The sequence below is a fragment of the Cygnus olor genome, chromosome 7 (assembly GCF_009769625.2).
Source record: "Cygnus olor isolate bCygOlo1 chromosome 7, bCygOlo1.pri.v2, whole genome shotgun sequence".
Classification (NCBI taxonomy): Eukaryota; Metazoa; Chordata; class Aves; order Anseriformes; family Anatidae; genus Cygnus; species Cygnus olor.
In genome coordinates this window covers 5135013-5151305 of record NC_049175.1, presented here as the reverse complement: position 1 = coordinate 5151305, position 16293 = coordinate 5135013, and the positions used below count along the sequence as shown (strand labels likewise).

Below are 16293 nucleotides of genomic sequence, written 5' to 3'. Positions count from 1 at the left end.
AGAAATGAACTTGTGAATTTACAATGAATAAAGATACCAAACAATTTTGACTTAAATCATAATGCAGAAAAACAAATGAATGTAAACTAATACAGATACAAGTTAATTAATGCAAACTATAGGGAAAAAAAAAACCTATCAGCCTTTTATTCTAATGTTTCAGCTGAGGAAGAAGTCAGCCAACCACTGCCTGAGGATTTAGAAATTTTTTTTTTGAATGGGAGAAGGATACCTTAACTAAACTTAATACACTCATAAACACTCATACAGCTAATGGAAAAGTTTGCTGAAAGTCACTTTACTAAAAAAAAAAAAAAAAAAAAAGGAAAAAAGAAAATAGAGGGACTACTGGCATTGTTCAATACTCTCTCTTTAATGCTCTAGGTTTTTAAAAACAAAACAACTTTTTCCCCATGCCCATCCTTCCTATGTCAAGGAAGAGTGGCTGTGCTTGAGAAGTAGCCTGTCTAAATTGCTATTTATAATCCTAACATTTATTAGATTTAAAAACAAACAAACAAAACAAACAAAAAAAACACCAACATGACTACTTGTGAGAGCTTCTTTTAATGAATACTTCTAAACTGGATTGTGGACTGTAGCAAGGAACAGATAGGTATGTCAATGTACGAAGGTTAAAATAGAATATTGCCTAGGAGAGTCCAGCCAATGGTCCCATATTTCCGAGTTTTACATCATTTGCATCTCAATATCCTCATGCATTTATTATTTGCTACCCTTATCAGCAGGTACTCACAGTGTCCAAACACACTGGTTTTCAAAACCTATGTTAAAAAAAAAAATAAAATTAAAAAAAGACCATTGAAATCCACACTATAACGATAACACTCATTAGGAAGATGTTCGCTAATTTACAGTTGGAAGGCACCCAACTATGGGAAGATAAGGAAAAGGACACAAAATCTTTTAAGCAGTAAATATTTCAAATCTTTTGATAGTTGATAGGAGGCAGAAAGAGAAAAAAAATGTGACAATGGATGTTAGGATCATGGCTGAAAGGATACCAGAAGTTGGAAAGAGGAGGCAGGAAGAAGAAAGACCAAATTAACCCCGGTGAGAACAGAGAACTTTGTACTGTTACCAGAGAGACAAACAGAACCAGTATTTGTGTTGCTCTGGAAGACTATTTTTCCAGGTGGAAAAAAAAAAGGCAGCTAATAGCAATAATCCAGGTATTTATCAATGTCATAGCCAACAAATTTCTTTGCCCTCTGTTAGACTGACTTTGGTGAAGAGCAGTCGTGGGTGGGGAAAATATTCTTACGTGGAGCAACACCAAGTTGCTTCAGAAAACAAGGACACTTTGGATGTCAGAAAAAGTAAGGATGAATAACAAGTATTAAAAAATATCTGTAACAGAGGTAAGAATTGTTGAAAGCCAAGCTACTTAAAAATTTGGAAATGACATTGAAACAAATAGCAGTAGTAACACTTGGAAGATTACCAGGGAAAGTTAAACAAACCCTTGCCCTTTTTTCCATACAGGGCTGATGAAACCGAAATTGAAGCATCTGTGTACTGAAATGGAAATGTCCACATTGATGTGGAAGCAAAATTCATAAAAGAAGCATCAGGGGAACTAGAGACTGAATGACCTCCAATCCAAATTGCAAAGGAATACTATAACACTCCAAAATTCCAAATTGCAACTCCAAAAACTCCAAATTGCAAAGGAACAATATGACACTCCAGCTGCATAAGCCAGGTTTTCTAATAGCGTCAACTGATCTAGTCTGGTACTGCATGACTGGAGAACAGAAAATATAGTAAACCACATTTAATAAAGGACGCGATAAGAAACTACAAACCACTTATTCTGGCTTCAGTAATATGCAACCTTCAAGGGAAAACAGATTTGGGAGTAAATTATATAACATTCAATAGCGTGAAACATTCCAAACTAATCTAATACTTCCTCCCCAAAACAAACAAAACCAACCACCGCCACAACAGCTCAGACAAAACACCCCTCTCCCCCCTCATATCACTCTGAATTCAATAAATCTGTTCAGTAGGGTTCAAAAAAAATCACATCTTTAGTAACTACCTGAAACCCATACACCAAACAGGTCTTTTCCCAGTCCTGTGCTCCCTGTTCCAAAATCAGAAGACGTTAAGCAGATAAAAATAGAATCATCTGACACCAAAAATTTTCCCCTGAATTTTACCTTTATTAAAAATATTGACCCTTGAACATGATGTCATGGTGACTAGGCCATTCTGCCACTATCCTGTATATAGGATTGGGTACCCAAAAGGAAGGGAGGAAATCCTTAAAAGAAGATATTGGAGGAAAAAGTCAACAGAAATGAAGGGCAGGGCAGAAAACAGGGTTGAAATTCCTTAATATTTTGAAAATAAGGCACATGTAGTTTCTCGGCCATTAAAGAGGAAAGGCTTACTTAGAAATAACAGCTGGCCCTAAAACACTTGTGGTATTACAAAAATAGAATTCCTCCTTCCATTGGTTGCCCTATTTCTGGCTTTAAAAAAAAAAAAAAAAAAAAAAAAAAAAAACAGACCCAATTGTTCCTTATTGCTGTGACCTCGGTGGCTAGACTACAGTCAAATCAGGCATCCCTGTGTGATTTCTCCAAGCTCTCCCCAAGTCTCATGCAATTAAAAGCATCAGTACTGATGCACATTAATGACAAAAAGTTAATGCAAGGGCTAATTGAGACCATCTCCCTCACAGGCCATTTCACAACATTAATAGCACAGAAAACAGCCATTAATATGCAATTAAATTTCCGAGATGCATGGGCTATGAAAACCAGGTAGCTGGAACGTTTCTCCACACTTTTTAACCTCTCACTACTGCTCGAGCCCAAAATAGCTGCTGTGCCAGGCACTCCTTTCCCCTACAGCAGCAAACTGGCCTGGCACCAAGCGCCGCCTCTGCCAGTAACCAAGGCCAGCTCAGTGAAGCAAGGTGCATCTTCTAAGCTCTACCCATCAGGGAGATCAGCAAACGACAGATTATTAACTAGTTTTTCTGGGGTACAGGTACAGAAATGTTTTGCTAACTGCAGATACCAACTGCTTGGAATGTCAAGGCTTTGAACAGTTTATTCTGAAATATAACCATGTTCCTCTCATGCAAACAAACAGGTTTCATTAACAAAAGAAGAAAGTCCTGCAATTTAAATTGCTTATGAGTCTTTTCCTGCAGTGCATCAATGGAAAAAGATTCAAGATGAAAAATAAATCTAGCTAGCTGGGGTTGAAAGGGGTGCTTTCAGTGTTGTTGGGAGAACACTGAGATTTTGGAGAAAGGTTCTTTTTGTGTTCTCTGGATTTTATCAATTTGTGTTCTCTGGATTTATTTATTTATCACTTGAAATTTATTTGGGTTTTACAGCAATCTAAACCCAAGACGTGTTAGTAATATGGAATAACAGTTGATATGGCACATTTCCCAGCTCCTCTGAGTCAGGGACAGTCTCTTTGTCACTCATTAGAAGACAGAATTTTGAAAATGGCTTCAGAAAAGGAGTCTTAACCATGAATACTGGCTGGATCTGAATCTATCATTCATTTGAAGTGAATTTTCATTCATTTGAATAAACTCTTCCAGATTTTATTTATTTATTTATTAACCAAAACAGACACATTTGCAAGAGGAAAGCAGGAAGGTGTGGGGGGAGTCCTGCTAGCCTAACAACTGAACCAAGTGGATTTTTTTCAGGAATTTTTCAGACCTCAACATATTGTTCCACAGTGGAAACTGCAACTGAACTAAGCTAGAGTATTTCAACTATGTTACAAAATCTGTTTTCACAGGTTCATCATGCAGTAAAATCATGTAGTACTTGATATATATCAAGGCTATTGGTTTAGAAACTGGAGATCATCTCCTTGATGCTCAGGGATATTGATTCACTGATACAGCCCTGCAGAATTAAGTTCACTTGAATATTCTGCAGGAAGAGAATCACTTCTAAAGCACCTTCTCATGTGAAGATACAGTGAGAGGGCAATGTTTTCGGAGACTGGCTGCCCATCTCATGAAGGTGAGATGTGGGGGGACATAAGTGCTGCAGAAGAAGAAAGGGATTAGTCTACTCCCTTCTTTAGGACTAGGACAAAAAGTGACGACAGTCAGGGTATTGTGATGAAGCACTGCATTAGGCATCAGAAAAAAAAAACACAACTTTCTAACAACAAACATAATGAACTACTAGAACAGGTTGCCAGGGGCAACTGAGAAACGCATACCAGCGGCATATTCAGAGGCAGTGCAGGAAAACCAAACATGACATCACTTAGCTGCATTGTGGCACAGGGATGAACTAGATATATTTTCTCAGTCCTGATTTTTTTTAATTTCAATCTTTTCACATCTTTTTTTATTTTATTTTATTTTACTAGTTTCCTATGAAATACAAATTTCAGCTTTTCAGTCAACTCCAGCAATCATGAAATATTCTTGGCAGTTAGCATTACAGCTTAGTCATCTGCAGACCAAAAGTCTGTTCTGTTTTCCACAGGGCCCTCAGGTTCTCCCTCAGTGCCATTCCCCATATTTAAAAGTAAGCAGAAACACAGAGCTCTGCCTATAGCCAGTGGCAGCCACGTCCAGCCATCTTTTCAACTCAGGCACTCATTCATACCATTCATTTCTCTGCTTTAAAAATCATCATTTTTCAATATGAATAACTTTATGGGCATAATATCTACCATTTAAAAATAGCGGCATTAGAGTCAGTTCAGATTCTTGAATATGAATACATTTCTAACACCACATATAATATTTCTGACTGCAAACTGAGTATTGACAAAATAAATACAACTTTTGTAATGGCTTTGCACTCGGGAATTGTACATTGTAAATCAATGATTTCTGTATCTAGCAGATCATCACTGGAGCAGGTTTGTCCTTAACAGCCAAGGTTACAGTTTCTCTCAAGTCTATATTACTTTCCAGAACTTGAGCTCCATTACTTGAACTTCAAAACAATGCTTGTGAGAGGAGATACAGAAGGTCAAGCATCAGGACCAATGCTTAGAATTCATTACCAGAGTTCAAAATAACAAATATTTTCAGCACTTAGACAGAAGCACAAAATTTTGACATAAGTGTAACTTTAGATGAAGTCTTAGCTGCAACTAAACCTGAAAGCATAACTGAAGAAAAAGATAACATTTATTTTAAAATATATATATATATTTTGTTCTATCTTTGCAGTTAAAAACAAAGAGGTATGAAGGGATGAAACTGAGAAGCAATAACAACTAGAATGAGGAAGATGAAGACACAAGTGTATGCCTCGTATTGCTTCAGAAGAACACAGGAAAAGCAGCGATTTCCAGAGATTTCAGTCATTCCTTAGAAAGCAACCAGCTACTTGAAAGATAAAGCTAAACAGACCAACCCAACGAGTGGTTCTGCACTCAGGTGGTTTTGTGGCTTTCAGTAGTAAGTCAAGGAAAAAGACCAGCTCTAAGCCTGCTCCACTCACATATCCAGAGACTGTTTTGCACATAGGAAAGAAAGAAAAACACAGCAGCTACATGCAGATTAAAAGTGAGTTCTCTCTGCTGGATGTCCGCTCTCATGTGCCTGGGCAGTTTCTGAATGCCGCAGTGATGCGGACGCCACAGCTTCACCAGGCATCTAGGATGGCATGGCAGCTGCAGGCAGATGTGCTCGCTCCACAGGGTTTTGTATGCAACCCTGCCAACTCCTGCCTTACAACAGCATTTAGTTCTTGACTTGTTTACTACCTCCAGAGTAAAGGCTTCCAGTTATACAGTTATATCCTGTGGGGTTGTATTTTGAATTTTTTTTTTTTTTTTACTAAGGAGTATTCTGGCACAGCCAGCTCCCAAGAAGGATGACAAGCAACCTCCCCAGAAAACAACCATATGCGTTAATGCTGTCATTAACAGACCACGGGTACCACTAAAAGGCACCTGAGAAACAACCTTATGCAGCTCTTGTGACACCAGGCTGTACAGGTGTAACTGAAATTAGAACTGACTCCATATTGCAACTCTGATGCAAACGGTTATTGCCAAAGCACGAGCAGTGTTCCCCCAGCCCAGCTGGGGACAGACTGGGTCAGCTCTTCCTCAGTCTCCCACACAGGCTGGAATCACAGCGGAGAATGGAATTTGCCAAGAACCAACACAGTATCCCCTCGGGGATCTAAAGGACAGCGCTATAGAAAGAAAGATTTTAGGTGAGCCCTTCTTCCTTCTTTTAAAGCATTTTTCATGTTCATTTTGATATCAATATTAATGTCCTGTTGATAACACAAGTTAGTATATAATGACATTTCTATCAATGGGAAATGCAGAATGAACCGCACTACAGAATAATCTACTGAGTCTGTGGTTCCCTGGCCATGCACAAATCCCAGTTGTAGTCACTTTAATTGCTCTAAAAAAAAAGACAATTGATTATGTCCACCTGCTTCATTTTTCCCCCATCAGTAAATGTCTGGGTAAGCAGCCAATTTCTGACTACAGAAACGTTAATTGTGTGAGCAGAAACAGGTATGTATGTGTTATTGTTTTGCCAAGTGATACTGGCAACGGTGACAAATGAGTTCAATTAACTAAAGGTCTCTTCAAAATGCACAGCTCAGGTTCACACCTGCAGGGTTCACGTGGCTGCTGAGCATCCTTGACTCACTGCCAAACAGACAGAAGGGGAATGACCAGTGTGGAAGAAATGACAGCACTTTTCCACTTTTTTTTTTTTTTTTTGTGAGTACAGGTCCTGCACACAGCTGATTCTCCCCGATGATGCGCTTCTCCACACTAACTACCCAGTATTGCCAAAGACCCCTTTCTCCTAATGAATTTACGTCCATAGAGAGTTCACATTAAACACTTTTCCACATACTCCTCATGCTGTTCACACACAGGTAGAAGGAGAAAGCTCCTGTTCATAAGCCCATGCAACATTAGATAGGGAAATTTAAGGTTAAAAAAAAAAAAAAAAGGTGCTGTGGTGGTTCAAAGTTATAGGGAAAACACAAAGTAATGTTTTGCCTCCCATCAGCCTCAGGAAACTTTTCATAAGCTCTTGGATCAGGGCTGCTGTTCTGTTTCATTATGAATGACGAGGGTGGCAAACCCCTAGTACCTTCAGCAAAGTCAGAATTATATATATAATTAAATCAGATATTTAAAAAAAAAACCAAAGATCTGAAGAGCTCGTATCTCATTCTCAGAGGGCCCTCCACAGCCAATAGCGCCAGAACAGAAGAAAACATTGTTCCGTGCTCTGCAGGGGGGAGCAGGCCGAACTCCTAGTGGACATTTAACTGGTGCAATCATTTGGAGTAGATGTGAAAAATCAATTCAGTTTCTAATCGAGAATGCATGCGTATTTCAGCTCTTCCACCTTTATGCTGTTATGCCTTATTTCTTTTCCTAGTTTACTTTGGGAATTGAAATATGTGTCAATTAATCAGGATTAAGGCCGTTGCCATTCACACTGCAGGAAATGTAAATTATGAAATAGCGCCCTTTCAGAAGGAGATGGATTTGACGAATATTCAGAGCATCTGAACAGAGCTTGACACAGAGGTTGTAGCTCTTTCTGATATTCTTAAGACCCTACAGCAACTATTTTTAGCAAAGAGCCTCTGAAAGCCCATACAGGCCTTCCACACTTGCCCTGAGAGAGAGGCTAAGACCCAGCAGCAAGCAGCGGGCATCTCAGCATTTCCTCTTTCCCATCCACACGCGAGTGTTTTTGGCAAACACATCCCTGTGAGGCTACCTACTACATTTTGGAAAAACACGGGTACAAACTTATCTAGAGAGAGAGACTCCTGGGTGAGGGGGTGCAGCGGCGGGGCTGAGGCGCGCTTTGCAGATTTAGGGTGGTCGGAGCCCAGCAGCGCTCCCACCGGCATCCCTCCCGCTCCGCCGGGGAAGGAGCACGCTGCTTTTCCCTCGGGGATCCCGCGGCCGGGCTCCTGCCTCCGGCACCGGCCCGGGATGCTCAGAGCCACGCCGGCGGGCGGCGAGGCGGCGTTGCGGAGCTGCCCCCGGCCGGGAGCGCCCTGAGGACGCCCCGCTCCCCGCTCCGGGCGCTGCTGCGGGCGGCGACTTTGCTGCGGGCGGGCACTCGCCGGGCTCCCCCCTCTCTTCTCCTCTCCTCGCCTCCCGTCGCCGCTCCGCCCGCCGCCGGCTGCGGAATGGGCGGCTCTGGCCGCCGGCTGCCGGCAGCTGTCACACGGCGAAGGCAGCCGCAGCCGGTGCGAGGAGCGAGCCCACCCTGCCGCCGAGGATGACTCACGGGGAGCCGGCGCTCGTCTCCCTCGTGCTGGCCGTGGACGGAGAGCAGCCGGCGAGCTCCGCGGGGCGAGGACAAGGTAAGCGGATCGCTCACCCCAAACTTAGGCGGCGGCCGCAGGGGCGAGCCCCGGACCCGGGCATGCCCCGGGGGGCATCCCGCGGGGGGCAGCCCGGCCCCTGCGCCGAAGTCGGGTTTGGGGACGGGTCGGGGGCTGGCTTGAAGGAGAACATCTCGCCCAACAGCTGGGGCTCCGTTTCTGTCGAGCCACTGCTTTCCCACCTTCAGAGGGTGACACCGTCACAGGAACCCAGCAGGGCGCTTTGCTATTTCGGTAGGCAGAAGAGTAGCCGAGCTGGTGCCCGCTGCAGCACCCCCCAGCTTTACCCCGGGCTCTCCGACTGCAAGGGAGGCAGCTGGGCTGGTTTACAGCTTCTCTGTGCTGTGAAGGTGCTGCAATCACGACTGGATGCACCTGTGCTTCCTCTGCACTGTACGATATTTTTCTGCAGCCTCTTACCTGTTATATCTGTTCAGACCGCCTATGTGCTGGCAATCGGCTTACTAAGAGTTGACTTTTAAGCAGTGTGTCACAAATTGCACTGGAAACCCACAAAGAGCTGCCCTGACATTACTGATGTGAAAAGGCAGCTCTGCCCAAGGACGATGCCAAGTCCCACTCCGATCACATGTGTGGAGCTGACAGGACAGGCACCTGCAGGCAGCCCTGGACACCACTCAGCCTCCAGGTAGCCACCGAGACCCACAGACAGTTGGAGCGGTTGTGGAATGAACTCAGTAAGAGGATGACAGTAGTAATGGGCCCTCCCCCTAGCTGCTGCCCCTCCATCCAGTCTTTTAAATGGGTTAGGGGGACACATTCTTATTTTAGAGAACTTAAAGCACTTGGTATGGATCCTCAGGAAGAGGTAGAACAACTGCTTGATGTGTCAGCATGGACCCTACCTCGTTTTCCATCAGAATATGGTACATGCTTTCCATTTGGTACAAATGGATTTACCAGCATTATGCTTTAAGATTATTTCAAATCATTTGGACTGCTACAGAGACTTTGGTGTGTATATATATATAATTTTTTTTTTGAAGTTACCTTTTTTAGGACTTGGGTACACTACCTGACTGCAAGGGTATCAGACTGCTTCCATAGAAAGTAACCCTGCAATGCCCTTCCCACAACAGATTCTGGTGATTCTGTCTTGAACCTCTTGGTACTCTTCGTGCTATTTAGTTTAAAATTAGTAGCTATTTATTGCATGGAAGCTCTTTTTCACTTGCTACAGTAGCACATGTTGTAATCTCTGGGGCCTGAACAGCTATTTTTGACCCTGTTTGTCTGATGTCTAGAATACAAAATCATCCTATTTACAAGTTGGGTTTTCCTGTTTTCTTCTCCTCTCTTCAGAGACATCAATGTATTACCAGTTCTCTTCAGTATGGCTCCTCTAGGTGGAACCTTAGTCTATTTAGACAACCCACTGTGATCACGCTTTTTTTTGTAACTTGGCAACAAGAGCAAAAAATCAAGTTATATCCATCACACATGCAAACCTTGCATTGTGCTGCCCCATACTCAGCAAATTAAACCCTCGAGATAAATGACACTGGACTCGCGGACAAGGCGTTTTAATATCATTAGCTTGGCTTGACAGTTGTCCTAATTACAGAAGTCAAAGACTGCAGGAAGCAGCTGCAAAGTCAGCACACGTGCAAGGAGCTGTCTGCAAAGCAAGAACACATGCTTTAATTTGAGGCTTCTTTGTTGCAACATGTGTTATTAAGGAAAAGTATGGCTTTTAATATGGTTGTTGAAAAAAATGGTCTGGCTACTGTTCAGGTGTTAAGAATTGCATGGCTGTGTGGGGTTATCACTCACCTTTCTGTAAGGGCTCATTTCTGACATGGTATTTTTGCTGAAGTAAACAGACATGCACTTCCAATGCTATTCAGCTGTGATCAAGCTCTTGGCTCATTTATTTACTGGGGAGGACAGTGAGGGGGAGATAAGTCATGGTGCTAAGGAGAGGTCAGCACGGTACTGTGCCCATCCTCCCTACCTCCTCCCAGCTAGGCAACCCACCAGCACTGTAATTGTAGGGGTGAGGGATGTGAGATGACACACAGCAGCTACACAGGAATATCAGTAGGAAACTCTCCTAAGACACAGAGGTGCTCAGCTCCAGGCCTCTGAGCCTAAAAAGATTAAGCCAGCCACAGACTTTGCTCCTAAATCTAAGCCCATAGGTATCTGGGGTCAGGCAGCTGCTTCACTGGGTGGCAGGGGATGCCCCAGCTTTGAGACCCACGTCTCTCCTGGCAGCTCACCTCCACAAACTGAAGTCAGGGGAAGCAGAAGTTTTGCTGTGGTTAGTTAAATGGATTTCATTCCATAACTGATGCCATTCAGAAAAGATTAAGGTTCAGCCAAGTTCTTCAGCTTAAAAAAATCAGCCTAAGTAGAAGCTGCTTTCAAGAGAAATCCACAGAAATAAGGGAGAACTGAAGTGAAACAAAATCCCATGCAAAGATGAAGAGCTCCAAACAAATCAACAAGGTTTTTACACGTCAGGAACATATCAACACATGATTACAGCCTCTGGGAAAGTATGTCCTTCATCTCAGCTATTCGATCAAGCATACTGTCCCTGCACACAGATGTGCAAAGACGGGTAAAATTTCATTCTCCACTGCAACAAGCACACTTTGCCCCTTTTATGGTTCACTGTTAATGGCACTGTAGCTCAGGCAGCTGTAGCTCAGCTCATTACACACCAAACAGAGTTAAGGTTACCTCCTCCTCTTTGTGTAGTACTTTGTTAAAAGGTAAGCAAACAGGACCTACTGGTAACACTTCAGAGTTATTATCACTATCAGAATGGTATTTTAAGTTGGATTGTACACAGGCACTAGTTTTAGCATGGGACATTTCACACACTGGCTGTATTGCTTTCCAGCAGCTTCTTGTTACAAAGTCTCAAATTAAGTCACCAATTAAGATAAAATCTAATCTTAGTCCAACACTGAGGTGTTCATAGAGATGAAAGAAAGGTACGCACACTATGCAAAACATGCATCCAGCCCTTATGATCAGGCATTATATCCTGACTGGGCAAATCAGTTTTCCATGAAAAATTGTATTATTTTTTCTTTATTTATTGCAAAGAGTGCTCTTTATGTTTTCTCAGATAAAACACAGATGGTGCAGTTTCCGAGGCACCATTCTAGTCCATTCTTGCTCAAGCAAAATAAAAACAATACTGTGTTTACCACAAAGTAGCTTTCCCCATACTTTTGAGCTTTGCCATATAATTTGAATTTGTGGAAGCTGATGTCTTTCAACTAATGAAACAACAGAAAAATACTTTTGTCTTATCCTTCCTTTCATTAACATGTGAAAAATCTTTTCACTCAATATCAGTTTGTCTGTTTTCCTGTGATTGTAATTCAAATTTCCAAAATGATAAGGAAACTAAGTATGCTAGGCACGTATTCCCTTTAGTTTTTAAGGCAATTTAGTTATTGAGTTATTGGCTAGCATAGGGATGCAACGCTAAAGAAACTGCATGAAGAAACTAACAGTTCAAAAAGGGAAACCCGAGAGCAAAGAGTACATTCTCTAGAGAGGTACCGGTGGATGACACATCTGAAATTGATCTTCGCCATAATATGAACTTTGGGCTTTTCTCTACAAGCTATGCATAACATTTACTTACTACTTCTCCTTGTGTCTTTCCTAGCCTTGCCATATTAATGCTGTGCGTTTGAGAAAAACATGCTTATTCTGAGGGCACCAGAAATGCTGGGCAACATCTAGCAAAGCGTGTATCACCTGAGCGATTCGTAGGTGACAGCACAATACCACAATTCGCAGGCTGAAACAACCAGAATGAAAGCCATCCAGGAGCAGTACACAGTTACTGAGACTGTTGGTTCATAAGGAGTCTGTAGCAATATATGACTTGAAACCATACAGCAAAGGACAGATTTGCATACTGCAGAGGTACAGGACAAGACCAATGCATCAAGATGCACAAGGGCACAAGCAAAATGTGTGCTGGAAACAGCAGATGAGATGCACAACTCTAGCAGACTTCTTTCCAGCTTTTACAGTGAAAGGACTCAAGTTTTTTCTAGGTTCCAAACAATACAAGTTGAAAAAAAGATAAAGCACTCAAAAATCATATGAACTTGTGTGTGCCACGTGTATATACATGTGCATGTATTACATCATAACAGTGCCAGATACTAAAAGCAGAAAACAAAAGAAAACAAACAAAAAAAAACCCACAACAACCCAAAACAGAAATAAAACTGCAGTTCCACAAATCATATGTGGTCATTCTAAGGCAAGCTTTCACGTAGAAATAATGAATTTAAATAGGCATCCTCAAATAAGTAGAAAAGAACACAAGCTTTGAGAATTCTATCCTGTCTGAGCTCCTAAAGCAGCTGCAAACTCTCCCTTGGTTACAAACACATCCTCACAACTTTACCATCACTGCTGCATCATATCTACTATATTGAATGAGAACATATAGAGTAGGTATCTAAAGAGATTAGAAACCTTTCTCATCTGGATGCATGAGGTCATCTCTTCCTTGCTGTTAATGAACACGTAACAAACCTACTCGTAGGTTATTCATGTGACAATTCCAAGACCAGAGTTTAAACATGGTTAGGAGTTTTTCACCTTGATAGTTCTGGTTACACAGAATAGTACAAACCTAGCTCTACTTCGTTCCCTGTGGTCTTGCAACCAATGAACACAAAAAAGCACTGGGTGGACCAAAGAGAAGACACAACAGAATTCCTTTCCCTGCTTTTTTGGTTGGTCAAATTTCCCTTTTCTCTTCTTCCACCTCCTCTTTATGGTGAGCCCAAGCAAACTCCATTATACCAGATGATTCTCAGCCAAATTACTCCATCTAGAAAATCACCCCATAAAACTCCAGGGCATAGTTCAGGTCATAAGACACCTACAGACCCTGCCATGCCCAGGCATGGTTCAGGTTTCCTTCTCGGGGACACCGCTGGGGTAGCACGCAGCAGAACAATAGCATGTACCCCCAGGAGGTGCCTGAACCCTGCATCCCCACCTACTGTCCTTGGAGGTTGTGCCCAAACAGAACTGCAAACAGACCAAAACATTAGGCGAAGAAAAGATAATGTACACATCACCGGGAACTGCAGAGAACACCTATCAGGTTATAGTTAGCTTAATTATACAGGAAAGGAAACAATACAGAAAGCCATGCACTTCTAAGAAGGCCAAGTAATTCTACAGCTAGTTTCTTCACCAGGGAAATGGAAGAAAGAGTTAATTAAACCTGTTATCTGTGGTCTGAAATATTAACCCGACAGCCGTGTTTATCTTTTCTGAAACAGCTTTAATGATGTTATTTGTGCCTTTACATTTTTCCTCATTGCTTTGCTCACTGTCCTCTGATGCTACTAGTATTATTGCACTTTCAGTATTAGTAATAAAACAATTACCGAGTCTCTCTGCTGTTTAATGGGTTTGAAACCTCAGGAGTTGAAAATAATTAAGTTGAATATTTTTGCTTGCAATGAAGTTTGAGATTTGATGAAAAAAAATAACAGATCCATAAATATTAAAGTCAAATGGGACTAGTGAATAACTAAGTCTGACTTCCAGCATACCACAACAACCATGTAATTTCATCCAGTTTTACCCATATCATATTTACCCTTATCTTGTGCAGATAAGTCTATTGTTAGAAAAATAGATTCAAGATCTTGAAAATGATAATACAGGCTGCTGGTGCAGGACGTTACAACTGCAGATCACACTTGAGTGGGATTGTTCCCTTCCGGCCCCACAAGTCACTGAAGCCAACCAACCCTACCTCTCAACATATCCACTGTCTAAGCATGGGAATTTAATCTCAAAATATATTTCTCACAAAAAGCTAAGAGAAATTTAAAAAAGAAAGGGAAAGTGATGACAGAATATGAGCTAGGATTCAATGCAGGTGACTGGCACTTCTACCACTTGCTATCCAAAAAAAAAGAAAAGTTATTGATTATTTCAGAACTCTGAGGAGAATTGCAACAACATCCCATTATTACTCTTTTTTTTTTTTGCCTGAATCATTTAAATTTTTCTTCAGCATATTGTTCTTAGATACCATAATGGGGAAAAAGGAAAACTACTAAGTTTAACATTAATCAAAAATTTATCGGTGCCGTAGCTCTAAAGGTAAATTTAACCATTAATTCTCTTTTTGCACTTTTTCACAAAGGGAGAGAATAAAGTTGTCTGGAGCCAAATGCCTATGTACTGTCATGGATTCCAAAAACAAAAAGACAGCTTTTATGCAATAGGAGAGAGGGAGACCAGGAGAGACAAATATTCCTGCACAGCACCGTGGTAGGATTTACTGACAGGGCAAACTCAGTTCCCTCAGCCAGCCTCTGCATTCCTTGCTGCAGCCTGAAAAAGGCATTTGCAGCATCACTGATGATGATGAAAATGAACCCTGCTAAGGAAAAAAGGCAGAGGTGGGTTGGCAAATGAAGGAAAGAAATGAGGAGAGAGAGAAAAGAAAGGGAAAAAAATATAAATAAATAAATAAATAAGCTGTTTGCTCCCCTCCTCTACTTCCAACATTTCCCACATTTGTAATGGATCTAGGGAATATTCAGTAAAGAAGTAAGGATTAAAATAGAAATGAATACAAAAGAAAAAGAAAATAAATGCAAATGGAATGAAATGACGTGGCAAATAGAATATACAGGTGTTGTTACAGATGTCATCTCCCCTAAACAGGGTTGTCCAATTGTCCATGCTGTGGGTGGGAACTAAAATAAAAATCTTGAAACCCAAATCTTCCTACAGGATGTCTGCACCTTCAGCTTGCAACCCTTGTACCATGAAAGCAGGTGTAATGCCTGCTGGAGACGGGGGGAGTAAGGGAGCAGATACCATAGCAAGAGAGGGTTCTCTCTGTCACTTTAGTTTATCATATGTTACAAAATCAATTCAACATCATTCATGGTCTTGTCAATCACTGTTCTGAGGCACTGCAGGACAAATGGATTTTTTTCTGTAGAAATGCGATAGAGAACATGAATTTTGAACCTTACAGTGGACAGTTCAATATCCATAAAGTTGTCTTGTCAAGTCAGCAGAATCCACACTGCCTTTTAGTCTCCTAGTGCTGGTGCACGAGGGTGGGCAACCAGAAGCAGCAGAAACAGCGCATTTTGTGATGTGCAAAAGGAAAAACCTAGCAACAACCACTAAAATAAAAAATACATGGTGCTAACACCTCCTTAAAATACCCAAACTGGAGAAACCTGTAGTCTACTGAAGAAAAGAGAAAATGAAGGGAAGAAGTGTGGATGTTAGCGTATCACTAGTGTGAAAACTGAAGGCTGTAGAACTAGGTGGGGACTTGAGTTTCAACTGCTGGAACTCAGAGCCATGCTAAATTGTGCCAATCTCTTTTCCCTGAACACTTGGGATATGTGAGATCCAAGCCTTCTACATTAGTTAACTGGCTGGGAATGGGAAGCTGATGTTTCTGAGAAAGGAAAAATAAAAGTCCATAGAAAAACAACTAAATACCTATGATTTCATCTATCATCAGTCTATAGTTAACTAACACCGCTGTTTGTACCTTCAGATCTGTACTCACAGTAACTAATATCCCATTCATATACCACTAATTGATATGTTTTGACAGGCAGAAAATTGTGCCTCCGCCAGAACTTAGGAAACAATTTATTTTATTTTCTGAGGTGAAAATGTAAATGTAACAAGGCACTGCAGAAATATCCCAGTCCTCCTCTAGTAAACAGGACAATTAGTGGTATGAATGCTCAGCCCTCATTCAGAAGCCTCTTTCTGTGAGTAATAAAACTGCTTGGAGGGTAGGGCCTAAACGAGTTTACCTACTTCTAAGTTGTCAGTAACTGTTAAGACACCGTGTGTCTGAATTGTTTCTCCAGGACGACTTCTGTGGCTGTTTTTT

At 41.5% G+C, this 16293-nt stretch overlaps 1 protein-coding gene and 1 long non-coding RNA gene across 5 annotated transcripts in view; one reads left to right on the top strand and one right to left on the bottom strand.

Moving 5' to 3' along the window:
- LOC121072842 overlaps positions 1 to 16293 on the bottom strand; it is a 214451-nt gene that overhangs the window by 39989 nt on the left and 158169 nt on the right. The window lies entirely within an intron of this gene.
- The window catches only part of RASGEF1A (RasGEF domain family member 1A), a 162061-nt gene continuing 153759 nt past the window's right edge, over positions 7992 to 16293 (top strand). The window contains exon 1 of one of the 3 annotated variants that reach the window (XM_040562992.1): positions 7992 to 8357. The gene's annotated coding sequence lies outside the window, so the exon portion shown is untranslated. The remainder of the gene's footprint in view (positions 8358 to 16293) is intronic. The other 2 variants (XM_040562987.1, XM_040562990.1) reach the window with 2 other exon arrangements.